Genomic DNA, 18,155 nt, shown 5'->3' with positions numbered 1-18,155 from the left:
ATAAATCATAATGACCTGATTTTTGGTACATTCTACCGAATTCAGTCTAGAAGCAAGCACATCAACTGATGAAAAATACCAGAACACAGACCGGCCTACCGCCTTATAAAAGGTCAAGAGTTCCGTACCCTAAATACTACGGGCTACCGCCTTGAGTACCTTGTTCCAACTTTTTAATTCATCACAGATAGATGTGGCTAGGGCTTTGGGTAAGTTCATGGTCGGAATTAAATTTCCCTCGACACCATGATCATGCAAAGACTTTGTCACAACACTTTAAATAGTCTAGCCACTTTTTACTTTTATGATTCTGTACCAACCGATTGCCTTCCACTGTCAATATTCGCGAAACCCGCATCGCAGTGGCCGAAACAGTGCAAGAACTTACACCGCAACAGAAAGTAAATAGACTCAAAAGAGCTAAAGAGTTGCTTCGCTTAGCCGAATTTGGTTTTCTCCGATGAGAAAACATTCGTTGTCCAGCAGTTTGTAAACAAACAAAATGATCGAGTTTACTTGCCAAAGAGGTCAAGCGCCGGCCATGGTAATGGTGTGGGCCGCCATAACAGCCGATGGTCGCTCTCCGCTCGTATTAATCGACCGTTGCGTCAGAATAAATGCCGAATATTATCGCGAAAATATTCTGGAGGGTGTATTAAAGCCTTGGGCTCGCATTTTGGTCGCAGACCTTGGACATTCCAACAGGACTCAGCACCATCGCACTTAGCATGCGCCACCCAAGAATGGTTACAAAATGAGGTTCCTCGCTTCATTACCTGCGCACAATGACCACCAAAATCTTTGTATACCAATCCTTTGGACTATTGTGTGTGGAGTATTTTGGAAAGAAAGGTTGGCACTAAAAATACCAAAGTGTCGGTCACCTCAAGCAAGCGCTTCGCCGGGGGTGGGCCAAATTACCGCAGAGCAACATTCGGGCAGCGTTTGACGGTTTCATTGGCCGTTTGAAGGCCATAATTCGTGCCAAAGGTGACCAATTTGAACAAATCTAAACTTATTCTAAAATTTGATGCGTTTGACTTTGTTGCACTTTTTTATCCCACCCTGTATTTAGATTTCGTAAAGCATTCTATCTGAACACCATAGTGTAGGTCCACGCCTCGCAGTACACCCTATATACCTACAAATATTCAGAATTTTATTGATTGCAGATAAATTTTCCAATGGAAATATTTCCAATTATTTTACTTGATATTCATAATAAATACTAAGCGCTGTAGAATCAATTTTAAAAGTATGAGTTGGTTTTGCCAATAGGTGTATACCCTCAGCCAATGTTCGATTATTTAAACATATTTTAACTTCTGTTATGATAATTCAATTTGTTAATCTTCTATGGAGTAGGTTCCGAAAGAATGGGCCAATATTGTCCATTTCGTATCGGACCTAAATAAATATGATATAAATATAAATGTTAAAATGTGCATTGAGATATACCAAGTCTGAATGGAGTCGGATGTTAATTTCGCATTTTCTGAGCTTCACGGATATTCGAAATTTCACCCTTTGTGGAGGAGGTACTTGATAAAGTGGACCAATATTGTCCATATTCGCACCTGACCTAGCACTGATGAAATTATTAGGATTATCCTTCCTCTTTCTGTGCAGTAAAATATTTTTGAAAATGTCGTTTGTGGGGGAGGTACCAGAAGGCGTGAACCAATATATCCCATCTTCCCAGCAGATTTAGTGTTAGTAGATATAATGGAATGTGTGAAATATGAAGAGAGCCGGATACTTAATTCGGATTTTATAATCGTTTTGGTTATTCAAAACTTTGACCCTTTTTTGGGGAGGTACCAGAGGGAATGGTCCGATCTATACCATTTTTATAACAGATCTTGTGTTCATGGAAATATTGAGTTGTTTCAAGTCTGAACGGAATCGGATAATAATTTCATGTTTTATAAAAAAAAAATTTTGACCCTTTGTTGGGAGGTATTATAAGGAGTGGGCCGATATATCCCATCTTTACACTAGATCTTGGGTTAATAGAAATATTGTGATGTGTGTAATATGAAGAAAATCGGACTCTTACATCACATTTTATAAGAGTTTTAATTATAATAAATTTAATTAAAAATTATAACCCTTTGTGGGGAGATACGTGACGGAGTGGACCAATATTGTCCATGTTTGCTCCTGACCTTGCACTGATGCAAATATTGGGATATGAAAAGATGGACCAAAATCGGATTATCCTTTCTCTTTCTGTGCAATATTTTTTTTCTTTGAAAATATTAACATTTTGTGGGGAAGGTACCGAATGCACCGATATTGCTCACCTCCGAACTCGATCTAAGTTTGACAATAATATTACGACGTACCAAGTTATGGTGCGCACCAGCCAGACAGACGGACGAACACCGCTAGATCGACTCCAAATGTCCTAAAACGGATTTGGCCCAAAGAGACGTAGTGTCTAAACCGTTATTTCGATGAGGCACACTTACAGTTTAAAATGTAACTCGTTCGAAGATGGAATCCCGATATTTTTTTTATTTTTTTACCTCATGGGAGGCTGCTTTTAAACTTATTTGAAGGTAGTTTGAAGCTCAACGGTTTGTTATATTATTACCCCACAGTAGAGTGTATAGGGACTGCTAAAAGTACACAGAAACACAAGCGCACCCCCCCCTCCCCAAAAAAAAAAAATCCTCATCCCAATTTTTAATTTGAAATAAAGATTTTTTTTAGGAACACACAAAATAATCTTCTCTTACTTCTTTTAAGTTATTTTGTTGCCGATATTGCAAGAATAAAACATGTTAGACTTTCGGGACATAAAAGATGCAACAGCTTAAGCGTTTATTAAAAATACGTATGTACTTGACAGTACATACAATTTTCACAGCTTAATTGGGTTTTCAACAAATGTTATCTTGTTTCTAACTGGACCGATTAAATAGTTTCTCAGAAATCAAATTATTTATTGAATTTCAATTTAAAAATAATTTCATACTCAATTATGTTTTTTTTTTTTTTGCTTTTTCTAGGTAAGTGCGACGCAAAAAATCGCTTTAATTGAATAAATGGATTCTATTCAAATTATGTTTAATTGTCAGGTAATTATTTCAATTTACACATCGTTAATAATTATAATTCCATAATGATAATGGACAAATACGCTAAATATATCTATTGGAAGATTTTATTGACAAATCTGTTGGCAATTAAAATCGACCTTCACATATATTCACATATTTAGTACTTTATGGGTGGATCAATATCACAAATTAACAATGTTTCAGAGGTGTCACAGACGATGTACATAACTACTTATTTACATATGCATTAACCCCTTTAAAGCTATCAAAAGCATTGTATTTTTATATGCCTTCGAGCAACATCTTAGTTCTGTGAAAAAATATTATTTTATGTTTACATATTTTGCATATTTCAATTTCTTTACACATACAATTTAAAAGTCGTTGGGTAGTCTTTTAATGAAATTTTTTGTAAATAACAATAAACAAAAAAATTGGGACTTACACGAAACTTGTTTAATTTTTTTACGAATGGCGAATATTTACAACAGAGAAATTTTCGGGCACATATATAGAAATTCCATTGACTTCAACTTTCAAAAATTTTTGGTGATACCAAGCAAGCTTAATCCAAATAACGTAATTTCCTGTTGATAGGGTGATTCAGGTAATATTGAAACCAAAAGTAATGCTAAAATAGGTTATTTTCACCCTCCGCATGCAAATTTTTTTGCATTTGTATGTCCTACACTACATAGTGGTAAGGGTATTTTGCCTTTGTGCACTTGTATGTAATATGCAGAAGGAAGCGAGATAAATCCATAGTTACTTTTGAGGATCTTTATAGAATGACTTTCTGAGTTGATTTATACATGTCAGACCGTCTGTCCGCTCATCCGTCTGTCCGCTCATCCGTCTGTCCATGTATGTTTGTGAACAAATCGCAGGTCGTATTTATTATCCGATTGAGATAAAATTTTCCAAGCAATTTTTGTTTGGCCCAAGGAGGAACCCCATTGAAATTGGTGATAAGATTTAGATATAGCTTCCACATATATCTTTAACCGATTTCGGGTTAGTTGGGCACCAAATGGTCAATATCTGTCAGAAAGTCCTGAATTTTAATACATGCGACGAATTCTGTCTAGAAGCAAGTACATCGGATTCGGAGAAAATCGGCTCAGATATAGTTATAGGTCCCATATATATGTTTTATCCGATTTGGTGTTTAAGTCTTACATTCGTAATATGCAATCCACAAGAGTGATGTTTTCTGTTAGACATCAGATACAACCTAGAAATACCGCTGCCAAAATGTATTAAGATCGGTTCGGATTTGGATATAGTCTCCATATATATATCTTCAGCCGATTTTGGGTTAATTGAGCACCAAATGGTCAATATCTGCCAACAGTCCTGAATTTTGGTACATCCGACAGAATTCAGTCTAGAAGAGAATATCGGTTCTGATATAGCTATAACTCCCATATACATACATTTTGGTGAGAATTTTCCAGAAAAAAAGTTATTCGTTGTGGAATTCAAGCGTGATAGTGTAATTTCTTTATATTTGGCTTGAGAACCACAAGTGGCACTCCAGCATTTGAATGTGAATAAATCTTTTGTGTCTCGTACCATCGCTCGTTACCGTGATACTGTTAGCGTAGCCCGACGTCAAGTAAGTGGACGGAAGAAAACAGCAACATCAGCAGTAATGGTTCGAAAAGTAAAGAAGCGACTTGATCGAAGCCCGCGTCGCAGTGGGCGAAAATGGCTCGTGAGCTGAACATATCGCAATATTCCATTCGTAAAATATAGAAAAAAGTACAAAAACTTACACCGCATCAGAAAGAAAATAGACTCAAAAGAGGCCGAAAGTGCTGAACTGCCGAATTTGATTTCTACGATGAGAAAACATTCGTTGTCCAGCAGTTTGCAAACAAACAAAATCATCGTGTTTACTTGCCAAAGAGGTCAGCTGAAAGTATGCTCCTTCGGTTGACCACCAGAACTCAAGCGCCGGCCATAGTGATGGTGTGGGCCGCTACAACTGCCGATGGTCGCTCTCCGCTCGTATTAATCGACCGTGCCATTAGAATAAATGCCAAATATTATCCCGAAAATATTCTGGAGGGTGTAATGAAGCCTTGGGCACGCAAATATTTTGGCCGCAGACCTTCGACATTCCAAAAGGAATGGTTACAAAATGAGGTTCCTCGCTTCATTTCCAGTGCACAATGGCCACCAAAATCTCCAATCCGGTGGACTATTGTGTCTGGAGTATTTTGGAAAGCAAGGTTGGCAGTAAAAAATACCAAGTACGAATGTCGATCACCTCAAGCAAGCGCTTCGCCGGGAATGGGCCAAAATACCGCAGAGCAACATTCGGGCAGCGTGTGACGGTTTGAAAGACGCTTATTAAATTTGGTGACCTTTATCGTAATCGCAAATGGTGAACGGAGAGGCTGACGGACATAATTTAATCGACAAAAATTTCTACTTTTGAACATACTTTATTGTGTCCCTAACTATTATAAATGATAAATGATAAAAAAAAACTTCAATGAGCTTGAAAACCGTCAAATTAGTAGATTGACGGCAGTTGCAAGCTAATAATTTTTTATCAAAGTTTAAGCTTTTTTAAAGAGAAAAGCTAACCGTTTACAACTTACATTAGCTTCTTAAAAATATGCATTTAACCCTAATGCTATGGACCAGCAACGCAGTCCAGGTTAGCTAGTTTTTTTTATCAATATTATTCAAAAGATTGAACCAATAACAAATTGCTAATTTACAAATGTTGTTGGCCAAGAAAGAAACCAGTTGCATTTTATGCTGCAATTTTACATTTTCTTTTGTAAACAAACTGGAGGTGTTTTTTGTTGCTGCTGGTTGTTGTTATTGCAACAAGAAACCATTGCAAACTAAACAAATTTTCACACAACACGTCGTAGAGCATTTGCGCTTTTCCAATTAGTTAGTTGTTGTTCATTGTTGATGAGAAAACTGTTTGGAACGGAAGGGAGAGAGAGAGAGGGAGAAAAAAGTTGCGGCAAAATAAAATGTTACTCTCACGTGCAAGACAATTCCAGTGGAAATGTCTTTGTTTACTGGAATCCGAATTAAAAGCCAAAAAGGGAAAACCTGCAACAATAACAAAACGCCAACAAACATCCAGCCAACCAACTGACACACTGGCGATTCGTTCGGTGGCTGCGGCATTTTCGTCGGAGAGAAACAGTCAGTGTCACCAGCTGTGATAATTTCTCTTGCCAAACCCAAAGAAATGAATGAAATGTGAAATGAATGTTTTGTGCGTTGCTTGGCGTTTGTTTATCCGCTACGCAATGCCGCTCTCCTGCTATGCGAGATGAAAACCTCCGGTTGCCGATTTGGCGACTTACTATATCATGGATGTGGGTGTGTGTATGTGTGTGTCTTGTTTGATAAAGCTAGTCAAATCTGTGGAAAACATGTCCATCCGCCTGTCTTACACTGCCTTCTGTCTGTTGGTCTGGCTGTCTGTCTGTCTGTCCATTTATCCGCATTTAACGCAAATTTTTTACTGTTGTTGTTTTTTTTTTTTTGATATTTCTTTGCATTTCTGAGCTTCATGTTACTATTGTTGTTTTTGTTGTTTATATACTTCGAATCAGCAGCACCAGCTTTCAGTGCGCAGCTTACCACACTCGGCTCTCTGCCTTGGATATACTTCCAGTGAATAATGGTATTGTTTGAATGTGTGAGTGTTTGCGCTTAATTTTGAGATACTCGTTTGTCTACTCTCCTTTGACGCTGCAGCAGTGTTGCTGCTGTTGTTGCTATTGCCGTTGTATGGGGAAAAACTTTAAAATATTTGCCTGAGATTTATTTAGTTTGCAACTTTCATAGAAAACGGTAGTCTCGCCGATATTCCTCGTCCGTCAACTTCTAATGTGGATACACACTGGCCTCTCGCTAAACATCTTTGGGAAGAAGTAGAAGAAAATTCCAAGTCATCGGTACGTCGCGTTCCGTTTTTTTTGTTTTTCTTTCGAAACAAAACGTTCGAATGGCTACGTGTGTTCGGTCGATTTGATTACAAATTCCGAAAATTTTTCTAACAGCTGAAAAAAAGACGTTAGTGCTATAATAAATGTAACGTAAAATATTTTCCATATTTCAAATGGGTTCAACGCGCACCCAACAAACCAACCTAACAACCACCCACCCATTAATCCATAATGAATTCCATAAAATAAAAATAAATTTGCAAGTGAAATTCGAAATGAAAGAAAACATGGTGTCAAAATGAGGAGTCAAGACACAATTTGTAAAAAAGTGAAAAATATATATATATTTAAATTTGTGGAAAGTGCAGATATGAAAATATATCAGCTTTCAGCAAAAGGAGCAATGCTCTGGTGTGAATAAACTCTGAGCTGAAAGCAACTACAGGCATACATTCATTTTATTCAAAAGAGAAGGGAAATCAGTTCACCAAAGAAAAATAGTGAAAAACTATTATCGTTTAAAATATTCACAGAGTATTATATGGATATCAAACGAATTGAAAATGAAATAATGGAACTTTTTTCTAATGGCAACATCCGGTTTGATGAAATAAGAGATGGAAAATATATTTATTACTCCACAAGAATGATATTTGGTACATGGGAAAAATCGGCATTAAACAAATCTTTTTTTTATTCCCAAAAACAAAATCTAATTCTCTTTAAAGATAAGATACTCTCTAAATTTTTATTTAAGTCTAAAGGAACTAACTAAGGATGGTTCCCTTTGAAACTCCACAAATTCGAATAAAAGCTAATTTAAACAATACAATTTATTTTATTTTAAACCTCTGACAAAACACACTGAACAATAGATTTTGCTCCAATATTATTGTTTGCTTTTTCCAGGGATGGAAGGCAATAACTATCAATCACGCGGGACACATCCTCATACTTGTGACCGAACACGTGAACATCTAATCATTGCACATGCTAAATTGTTCATTTGTTGTTAAGATGAGAAGGAACTATGTTTATACGCTACACCACATTGTGATAAGGGTATTATGTCCTTGTGCATTTGTTTGTAACATGGAGAAGGAAGCGAGATAGACCCACAGTTACTTTTGAGGATCTTCATATTCCATCCATGTATTTTTGTGAACAAAATGCAAGTCGCATTTATTATCTGATTGAGATTAAATTTTTCAAACAATATTTGTTTGGCCCAAGCACTAACCCTATTGGAATTGATGAGAATCGGTTTTAATTTAGATATGGCTCCCATAGATATCTTCAAGCGATATCGAATAATTTGTGCAACAAATGGCCAATATCATTCAAAATTACCTGAATATTGGCACATCCAATCGAATTCAGTCTAGAAGCATGTACAACAAATTTGGTGAAAATCTGTTCAGATATAGCTTTAGCCCCGATATATATGTTTCATCCGATTTGGGGTTTTAAGTCCCTCACAAGCGTAATGTGTACTCCTCAAGGATGATATTTGGTACCAGATAACTTATGGAGCTCAAAAATACATCTGCCAATTTTATTCAGATCGGATCAGATTAGGATATAGCTCCCATATATATGTTTATGCGATATCAGGTTTATTGTGCACCAAATGGCTAATATCAGCGCAAATGGACTGAATTTCGGCAATTCCGACTGAATTCATCCGTCAAATTGTATTGTGATCGGTTCAGATTTTTATATAGCTTCGATATACATCTTCCTCTGATTTTACGGTTATTGCTCACCATAAATGTAATATCAGCCCAAATTGAATAGATTTCTTCATATTCAATCGAATTTTACTATTTGGTGAAACTCGGTCTGGAATATATATTGCTTCAATAAATACTTTTCAATATAATCCTTATCGAATTCACTTTACATAAGTGTTATTTGCTCTGATTTACTTCACATAAATTCCCAATATAAACTTTTTTGTTACTAGAGCTCTACTAAATACGCATATAGTCGGTCCAGCTCGAGTTTTGACCTTTCCTTACTGGTTTTATGTTAGCGTAATGGGTGTATTGGCGCACTATATCTTTCAGTGCTCTATTACGCAGCTTTAAACAAACTTAATACCGGTAAAATCTTACTGGTGTTGGTAGTCATACCAAATGTATATTGAAATATCATTGGCGCCCAACTTCAATGTTCCATGAGCAATTTGCCTGTTTTAAGAAAAATGCAACGCAAAAAAGTTGCATCTGGAATTGCAACTAACTAACTCAAAATTGCCGTCATATTTTTGGCTGGTATTTAAGAAAAAATAATTTCTATTCCTGGATAATTTAGATGTGTGTCTGTCGGAACATTCAACCATTATTTGATTAATTTTTATACCCTCCACCATACTATGGAGGGTATATTAACTTTGTCATTCCGTTTGTAACTCCTGAAATACTCATGTCAGACCCAACAAAGTATATATATTCTTGATTAGCGTAAAATTGGAAGTCGATTTAGCTGTCTGTCTGTCCGTATGTCTGTCTGTTGCAATCACGCTATCTTTCGAATTTATTTTTCAAGTACGCAGGTTAAGTTCGTAAATAGGCCATGTAGGTCCACGTCTTCATATAGTCTCCATATAACGGTACCTCCCGATATTCGGTATTTTGATGATTTTAGCGACATTATTTAACGGAATTGTTTTAAATTTGGTATTTAAAGTTCGAAATGGATAATACAGCCAATGAAAGAAAATTGTCTGTGCAGGTCCACGTCTTCGTATTGCCCCCATATAACGGCACCTCCCAATATTCGGTATTTTGATGATTTTAGCGTCATTATTCACCAGAATTGTTTCAAATTACGTATTTAGAGTCAGTGATATTAATAACCTTCACAATTTGGAAGAAACTTGCAAAATTTCAAATAATTCCCTTGAAATGGTGCTAAAATTATTAAAATACCGAATATCGGTTCTGGTATATGGGGGCTATACAAAAACTCTGTCCTATATAGCCAATTATCTGCTAGAGAAGGTGATGCCCATTGCGAACTCCAAATCATAATTTTATGAAGTTCATATAGAATTAAGGTTAATTTTTAACAGGAGTAAAAGAAGTGGAGAAGTAGGGGTTATATATTGAAAATAGCGAAAAAAGAAGAGGTATCTTTATTTGGGACAATATCAAAAAGGTGAACATACTTTGAATTAAACGACCCACTGAGAACCCAAAATACCAAAATTACAGCAGATTTGATGGGAAATTTGAAAGAAAGCTTCAAAAATAGTTTCAATGGGGGTATTACAAAAAAATAGGAGCTTAAACTACCACCTGAGGACTCGAAATGACAAATTACAGCTGATTGAGTTGGCAATTGAAACTGAAACCCATAGATAACGCGAAATGTTTTTATGAAAGCCATGCCTAAACATGGACCTAAAATTAGAGCAAATATTGGAAAAGCTTACCAAGAATTCAGAAACAGTTTAAGGTCCGATTACACATTATTTTAGAGTCATATGTAAAATGACTATTTCATATCTCGTATTGTACATTTTTATGGCATACTCCAAGGTACCAAAAATATTTAAACTAAACTATATGCTATAATGTATTGTATTTTATTAACACCACAAAAATAAGATTTTCAAAAAAAAAATATTTATTGTTTGCAGATTATTTCAACTGCACCTCCAATTCTAGTCTACATACTTTCCATGATATTAGTTTAAACATAGCCCCACAAAAAATAGTCTAAAGGTTTTAAATAGTACTATCTAGGCGACCAATTGACCGATGCCGAGCGTGAAATAAAAAGTTCATCGAACTCGGCTCGACATATGACACTGCAATCTCATGCAAGTCTAGCTCGTTTATTTTTGGTAAAAGTTACATTAAGTTTTGCATATTTGAAGAAGTAAGGCCCAATGATGCCACCATCTAATAAACCGAACCAAACTATGACTTTTTCTGGATGCATTGGTAGCTTCCGCAATGATTCTGGCTGATCTTCACTCCAAAATCGATAATTCTTTTTAGTTACTTAACCTTTTGGCCAAAAAATAGCCTTGTCGCTAAAATGGTAGAAGCGCGCGACGAACTTCCTTAAAGAGTGTCAGTCGGTTCAGCCGACAGACGTATACCCTCAGCCAGTGTTCGATTATTTCAATATATTTAACATCTGTTATTATTATTCAAACTTTTGACCTTCTATGGAGTGGGTTCTGAAGGAATGGGCCATTTAATATGTTGTCCATTTAATATCGAACGATATAAATATTGCGACGGGCCAGGTTTGGTCTATATTGGTTTACGTTGAGCGTTTGCATTCTCAAAATCTTGAATCCTAAGCGGGGAGGTTCCAGAAGAAATGGTCTGGTCTCTACCATCTTTATAATAGATTTCGTGTTGATTGAGATATTGAGATGTGCCAAGTCTGAATGGAATAGGATGTTGGATGTTCATGGATATTCAAAATTTTGACACTTTGCGGGAGAAGGAGTATTAGCGGAGGAGTGCAACCAATATATTCCATCTTCGCACCAGACCTTGAATAAAAATATTGTGATGTATGTAATTTGAACACAATGGGGGCACACACATTTTATGAGAGTTATAATTATTCGAAATTTTGACCCTTTGTGGGGGAGGTACTTGATGAAGAGGACCGATATCATCCATTTTCGCACTTGACCTAGCACTCATTTAAATATTAGGATTTGCAATGTTGTTATTTTCTTTGAAAATGTTGATATTTTGTGGGGGAGGTACCAGAAGGAGTGGATCTATACTGCCCGTTTCCGAACTCGACCTACGTTCGATAATAATATTACGATGTACCGAGTTTGGACCAAATCGGATAGTCCATTCGTGAGCCCAGCCAGCAGACAGACAGACGGACGGACATCGCTAGATCGACTTTAAATGTCCTGAAACGACCTAGTGTCTAAAACCGTTTTTTCGATGGACAAGTTCTGGCCGTATCAAATAATATATACCCTCTCTAGCCATATTGCTGAGGGTATAAAAAGTAGCTTTATATGGGATTGTAACATTATATGTATACAATTAGATGCGAAATTTCTGTTTCTAGTACTTTTGATACATTTGTAATACGAATTTCCGAAAAACACAAACATGCTACTTAATCTGTTATTTGGGAAGATATTGAGTTCGAAGTCTAAAATTTGGCGTTAGGATCACCTTTTGTGCGGTTTGGTTGATATATGCCTGGGGAAAGTGTACGAAAAGTATTAAATAGTATTATCTTTGGTATTAAGAGAAGGAATAGAGCTGGAAATATGTAATTTGGAGTAAGAGCCTTTTGCTGTTGTATAGGACAGGATAGACAAACTAAAGGGTTTGGTGAAATTCTAACAATACGTGTACCACAATTACTAAAATGCACTAAATTTAGTACTATTTAAAATGGTATGGAAATGGGGTTAATGTAAGGGCTTGTTTTGGAAAGGTGTACTGAGTGTAAGAACTGTACTAAATGGTACTAAATTTGGTTCAATTCTGTTTTGGATAAACGGAGGAAGCTGGTAGTTTGACATTTTGGTATTGTGTTCACTGCTGGCGGATAGAGTTAAAATAAAGAGTATGGAATATATAGACATTATTGTTAGAGGTAAATCACAATGGACGCGTAACGCATTTTTTAATGCCACTCTTTTGCCCTTTAAATTAAAATTATTATTGACAATTATTGTTTTCCTTTTATATATTTTTTGTTTATTTTATTATTTTCAAGTTCAATCAATAATATCATTTCTGACATTAAATTATCTTCAAAAAAATATTACACAAAGCAAATATTTTGGTACTTATGTACACACATATGTATATGTAAATGAATTTGTGTACCAACTCAATTAGAAGCAGAGATGGCAGGCACATAGCCATGGTGCTAAAATCAGCGGTTAATGGTGGTAATGATGTGTTAAAAGCGTTTAAACGAAGCAAAGACATTGTTCGTCATCTTTGCCATCTGCTTGTACGGCAAAGATATGTTGGACATATTGTACATTTAACGCTGACAGAATATGCATACAATGTTTTAAACTGCCAGTGTCAAGAGCGCAATTAGAGTTGCCATGGGATGTTGAGTAAGACAAATATTATTTTTTTAGGATTTCTAAAGACAAAGACAGTAGTGGAATTCTGAAACTCATATTCTGCGTTACCGAAAAAATGGTAGAATTCAAATTCTTACAATTTCGGTAATTAACGAAATTCACTGAGGCCTACCGATAGATACCAATGTTGTCAGTTTTTATTCCTCTTCACACCCTATCCGTCCAAATGACCTAAAATTTGACATTGAGGCATTTACATCAAATTTGGTGAAAATCGGTTCAGATATAGCTATAGCTCCCAAATATATGTTTCATCCGATTTGGTGTTTAAGTCCCTCACATTCGTAATATGCACTTCACAACAATTATCTTTGGAACCAGATATCATATACAGCTCAGAAATGCCTCCGTCAAATTGTATCAAAATCGGTTCAGATTTGGATATAGTTCCATATATATCTTCAAGGGAATTCGGGTTAATTGTGCACCATATGACCGAAATCAGTCCAAATTACCTGAATTTTGGCACTTACGATCGATCGATTCGGTATACAAGCAACTAAATCGAATTCGGAGAAAATCGGTTCAAATATAGCTATAGTATCCATATAGTATCCATGTTTCATCCAATTTGGGGTTTTAAGTCCCTCACTGTCGTAATATGCACTCAACAAGAATCATATTAGGTACCAGATATCTCATAGACCTCGGAAATATGTTTGCCAAATTTTATCAAGATCGCCTAATATTTGGATATAGCTCCCACATATATCCTTAATTCGATATCAGGTTTATTATGCAAATAATGGCTAGTATCAGCCCAAATGGAGTGAATTTCGTTTACATTTCGTGGAACTCGGCTCCGATATATATTTCACCATAGTATGGAGGGTATATTAAGTTTGTCATTCCGTTTGTAACACCTCGAAACATACATTTCAGACCCCACAAAGTAGCTATATTCTTGATCAGCATAAAATTGTTTGTAAATATAGCGATGTCATTCCGTCAGTCCGTCTGTGGAAATCGCTCTAGCTTTCGGACGAAATGAAGAAGGTTGATAGAATTTTACTCAAATATATATTACATCTGCAGGACTTTTGGTATTGAAAATAGACCATGTAGGTCCACGGTTTGGTATAGCCCCCACATAATGGTGCCTCTCTATTTTCGGTAGTTGAGTGATTTAGCCTACAGTATTCACCGGAAATGTTTCAAATTTGGTATTTGAAGTTCGTAATGGGAACTACAGCCTATGACAGAAAATTATCTGTGCAGGTCCACGTCTTCGTATAGCCCTCATATAACGGTACCTCCCGATATTCGGTATTTTTATGATTTTAGCGACATTATTCTCCGGAATTGTTTCAAATTTCGTATTTGAAGTTCGAAATGGATGCTACTGCCCATGAAGAAGATTGTCTGTGCAGGTCCACGTTTTGGTATAGCTCCCATATAGTTGTACCTCCAGATATTCGGTATTTTGATGATTTGAATATTGTATTGGCTTATGACGAAAGCTGCCTATGCAGAACTACGTCATCGTATAACGGCAACGTTCGGTATTTTTAAGATCTTAACAGAACTTTTAACGTATTTTATTTATTTTTTTTTGAAAATTGCCAAATTCGTTTCAAATGGTGGAGGGTGTTCAAAGTTCGGCCCGGCCGAACTTACAGCTTTTTTATTTGTTTTAATATAATTCTTCTCGAAGTGATATCAAGCACTATATAGCAATGTTCTTTGAATAAAAGATTAAAATGTCTCCGTCAAATGTATTGAAAATCGATTCAGAATTGAATATGCCTCCCATATATTAGTTCCCTCTGAAACCATATTATAACTGATCTAAAGGTGGTATGGTCTATTTCAAATAAATTCTTTTGTTGTGGGAGCTGTACTAAATATGCATAGTTGTGTAGGGTGTCATATATTCGGCCCCGCCCGACTTTTGACTTTTCCTTACTGGTTTATATCAAAACTTTTCGTTGGAAAGTTATCAAATTTTGATTCCCACTACAGGTCGACTTACCTGTGTTGATATGATATCATGAGAACATGGTTACCAATGTTAAGCGATTTTAAGAGTCAATATTTAAATATTTTCTTATGTACTAATTTTACACCCCACACTCATGAACAATTTCAGCTTATTTGAAATACTTTACAACTCCAGAATACTCTTTGAAATACTGTTCTTTTATTTATTTATTTTTCGAAGCAATAAATGTATTTTTTGTTAACATTGGGAAACCCTAGCAGCTAAAAACAAAAACATCATCTCAAATCATTGTCATGGTTAATCAAACATTAAGCGTACGCATCATTGCTGCGTTGATGAGGATGTGCTAATGAATATTTAAGAAGTAAAACTAAAGAAATCTAATATCTGCACCGGGGTTTGCTGCTGATAAGGAGGAGATACCGTCTAGCTTGATAGACTTCTTCGTTATTTACTTTATTCGTCACTTCAGAGAAATGCCCAAGTTGCTGGCTGACATGGGCTGACAGCTTTTCATATTTTTCGCCAACTAGATAATTAACCAGACATGAATGGTGTTAGCAACTCTTGTTTTTGTTTTTGCCATCGGGAAAACCGGCTTTTCCGATCCACCAGCATTTGTTACTTTTGTTTTGCATTTCATTTAAAATGCCTTCGAGTGAAATGTTAACTTTTTTTAATGGGTTCTTTTTGAGTAGCTAACGGATCTTAACAAGCCATGTAAATGGGTGTGTATGTATGTATGTATACATGTTGGTGAAGAAGCCAAAGTAAAAAAAGGAAATTTACAACTGCTGTTTGTTTTCTCTTGCCTCTTGCATCCGTCTTTTCTTTGCCAGAAAAATAAATTCCTTTAGGTAATAAACATAAAAAGGATATTAAATGTCAAATTTGGTGGAATGTTGCAATTTCACATTATTAGTCAAATGAAATTTCAGAAGTTAATAAATTTCAGTAAGAAATGGTCTTAGTTGCGAGTGGTCTAGCTGGTGATAATCTAAAGCTCGGTTTTGAATTGGAATCTTTCAGAGATCCCAAAGGAGTCTTAAATTGCAGTGGGAAAATCATCATCAGAAGTAAGGCATCAATTTATTTTTCCAAAAAGGCTTACAAAATAGATACCTATTAAAATAGAACGGCCTATTATTAAAAAGAATCGGACTACAGATACCGCAAGCGAGTCTTCAAATAATTGCCGCTAATTTTATACTCTCAGACTATGACCATCAGCGAAAAGTCCACCCTAAAATTTCGATTCGTTCCAACTGCTCGTGTTGGGTCTTTTTAGTACTCAAAATGCACAATTTGTTCAGTTTGAAAAAATTGTTTAATCAAAACTCTTTGCATCGTACTTAATTTTTAGACATTCAAAGTTTCAAGTTTTTCTTTCTTCGGAAAGAATATAGGAAATTCTTTACCTTGTGCACCAACAAGTCTTCAAAATCTCTTAATTTTGCAGTTTTCATTTTAAACTAGTACAATGGACCCACTTCAATTTTTAAACCTAGAAACCAATAGTGACCTCAATACCAAATTTCAGCTCTAACCTTCGCCGAATACCAAGTTTAGTACTATTTAGTACTTTTAGAACAATTATGGTAAGCACTTCTAAAACCACCTCCAAATCTTAATCACACGCATCAACAGATTTCAGCTCTATTCCTTTTTCGTACAATTATAGTACACATTTCCAAAACCACCCCCTTATCTCAATTCCAGATACCAACAGAGACCTCAATATCAAGTTTCAGAATTGTATCCCTATCTCTTCACCCAATACCAAATACTGTACCATTTGGTACATTTCGTATAAATAAAGGACGCATTTCCAAAACACCTCCAAATCTCAAAAACAGATACCATCAGTCATCTAAATATACAATTTCACAATTTTATCTTACCCTTAACCCAATACCAAATATAGTACCGTTCAGTACTTTTAGTACAACTATAATACGCATTCCCGATATCATTTCTGCATGTCCAGGCTATACATGAAGAACGATCCTAATACCAAATTTCAGACGTCAGGAACTATCTGTTCACCCAATACCAAATTGTACCAAATATAGTACTATATACTACTTTTCATGCACTTTTAGTACACATTTCCAAAACCAAACTTAATTCTCAATACTAGCGATCTAGCATTTAGTAACTTTCGTACACTTGCTGAACGAATTTCCAGCCCAACTCTTTATCTTACCACTGCCCTCTAGCAGTGACCTCAATTCCAATGTTTCAAATTACCTTTTTCTTCTGTTCAACTAAAACTAAATTGTGCCAAATTTAGTACCAATTAGTACAGTTCTTACACTTAGTTCACATTTCTAAAACCAACTCCTTTCATCAACCCCATTTCCTAGAATTGACTCTTATAGCAAAATTCAAGATTTTACCACTTTCCGTTTACATTATTCCAAATGGTACCAAATTTAGTGCATTTTTAGTACTTTTGGCCAAAGTTAATACTATTTAGTACTTCTCGTACTTTAAAGTACAGATGTCCAAATCCGCTGCCATGTATGAACCAAACCGCACAAAAGGTGATCGTAATGCCAAATTTTTAACTTCTAATTCAATTCCTTACCCAAATACCAAATCTTGTATCATTTAGTACTTTTCCAAAACCACGTATTTCCAAATCCACCTCCAATTTTCAACCCTACACACTAACACTAATGCAAATGTCAGATGTTAAGCAGTACCCGTTCACGCAATTCCAAATTTAGTCCCATTCGTATGCCTGCCGAACGCATTTCCAAACCTTACATATCTTAACCCTATCCACCAGCAGAGATCCAAATACCGACATTTTAAATTTCCAGATAAATCCGTTCAACCAAAACCAAATGGCACTGAATTTAGTACCATTTAATGCAGTTCTCACACTAAATATCAAATATCAAATGTCTTTTATACCAAATGTTAAGATTTTGGCTGAATCCGTTTACAACTTTTTAGTACATTTAGTACTAGTCCGAATTCGAATCCAAAAAACCGAGCCTTATCTCACCCACATTAAAAATTTCAAAAATCTAGCAAGTCAATCACTCATTTTTATACCCTCCACCATAGAATGGAGGGTATATTAAGTTTGT

General features: G+C 35.7%; 1 protein-coding gene across 3 annotated transcripts in view; it reads left to right on the top strand.

The window, feature by feature from the left end:
* The window catches only part of LOC101893061 (P protein), a 167,689-nt gene that overhangs the window by 32,352 nt on the left and 117,182 nt on the right, over positions 1-18,155 (top strand). The window contains exon 1 of one of the 3 annotated variants that reach the window (XM_059131419.1): positions 6,887-7,127. The exons of 1 other annotated variant lie outside the window; for it this stretch is intronic. The gene's annotated coding sequence lies outside the window, so the exon portion shown is untranslated. Of the gene's footprint in view, positions 1-6,886; positions 7,146-18,155 lie in introns of those variants that run through there. One more of the 3 variants, XM_005176413.4, reaches the window with a different exon arrangement.

Source organism: Musca domestica, unplaced genomic scaffold, assembly GCF_030504385.1.
Source record: "Musca domestica strain aabys unplaced genomic scaffold, Musca_domestica.polishedcontigs.V.1.1 11, whole genome shotgun sequence".
NCBI classification, from domain to species: domain Eukaryota; kingdom Metazoa; phylum Arthropoda; class Insecta; order Diptera; family Muscidae; genus Musca; species Musca domestica.
Note: the sequence above shows the minus strand (reverse complement) of the source record. Positions and strands in the feature narration are given on the sequence as shown.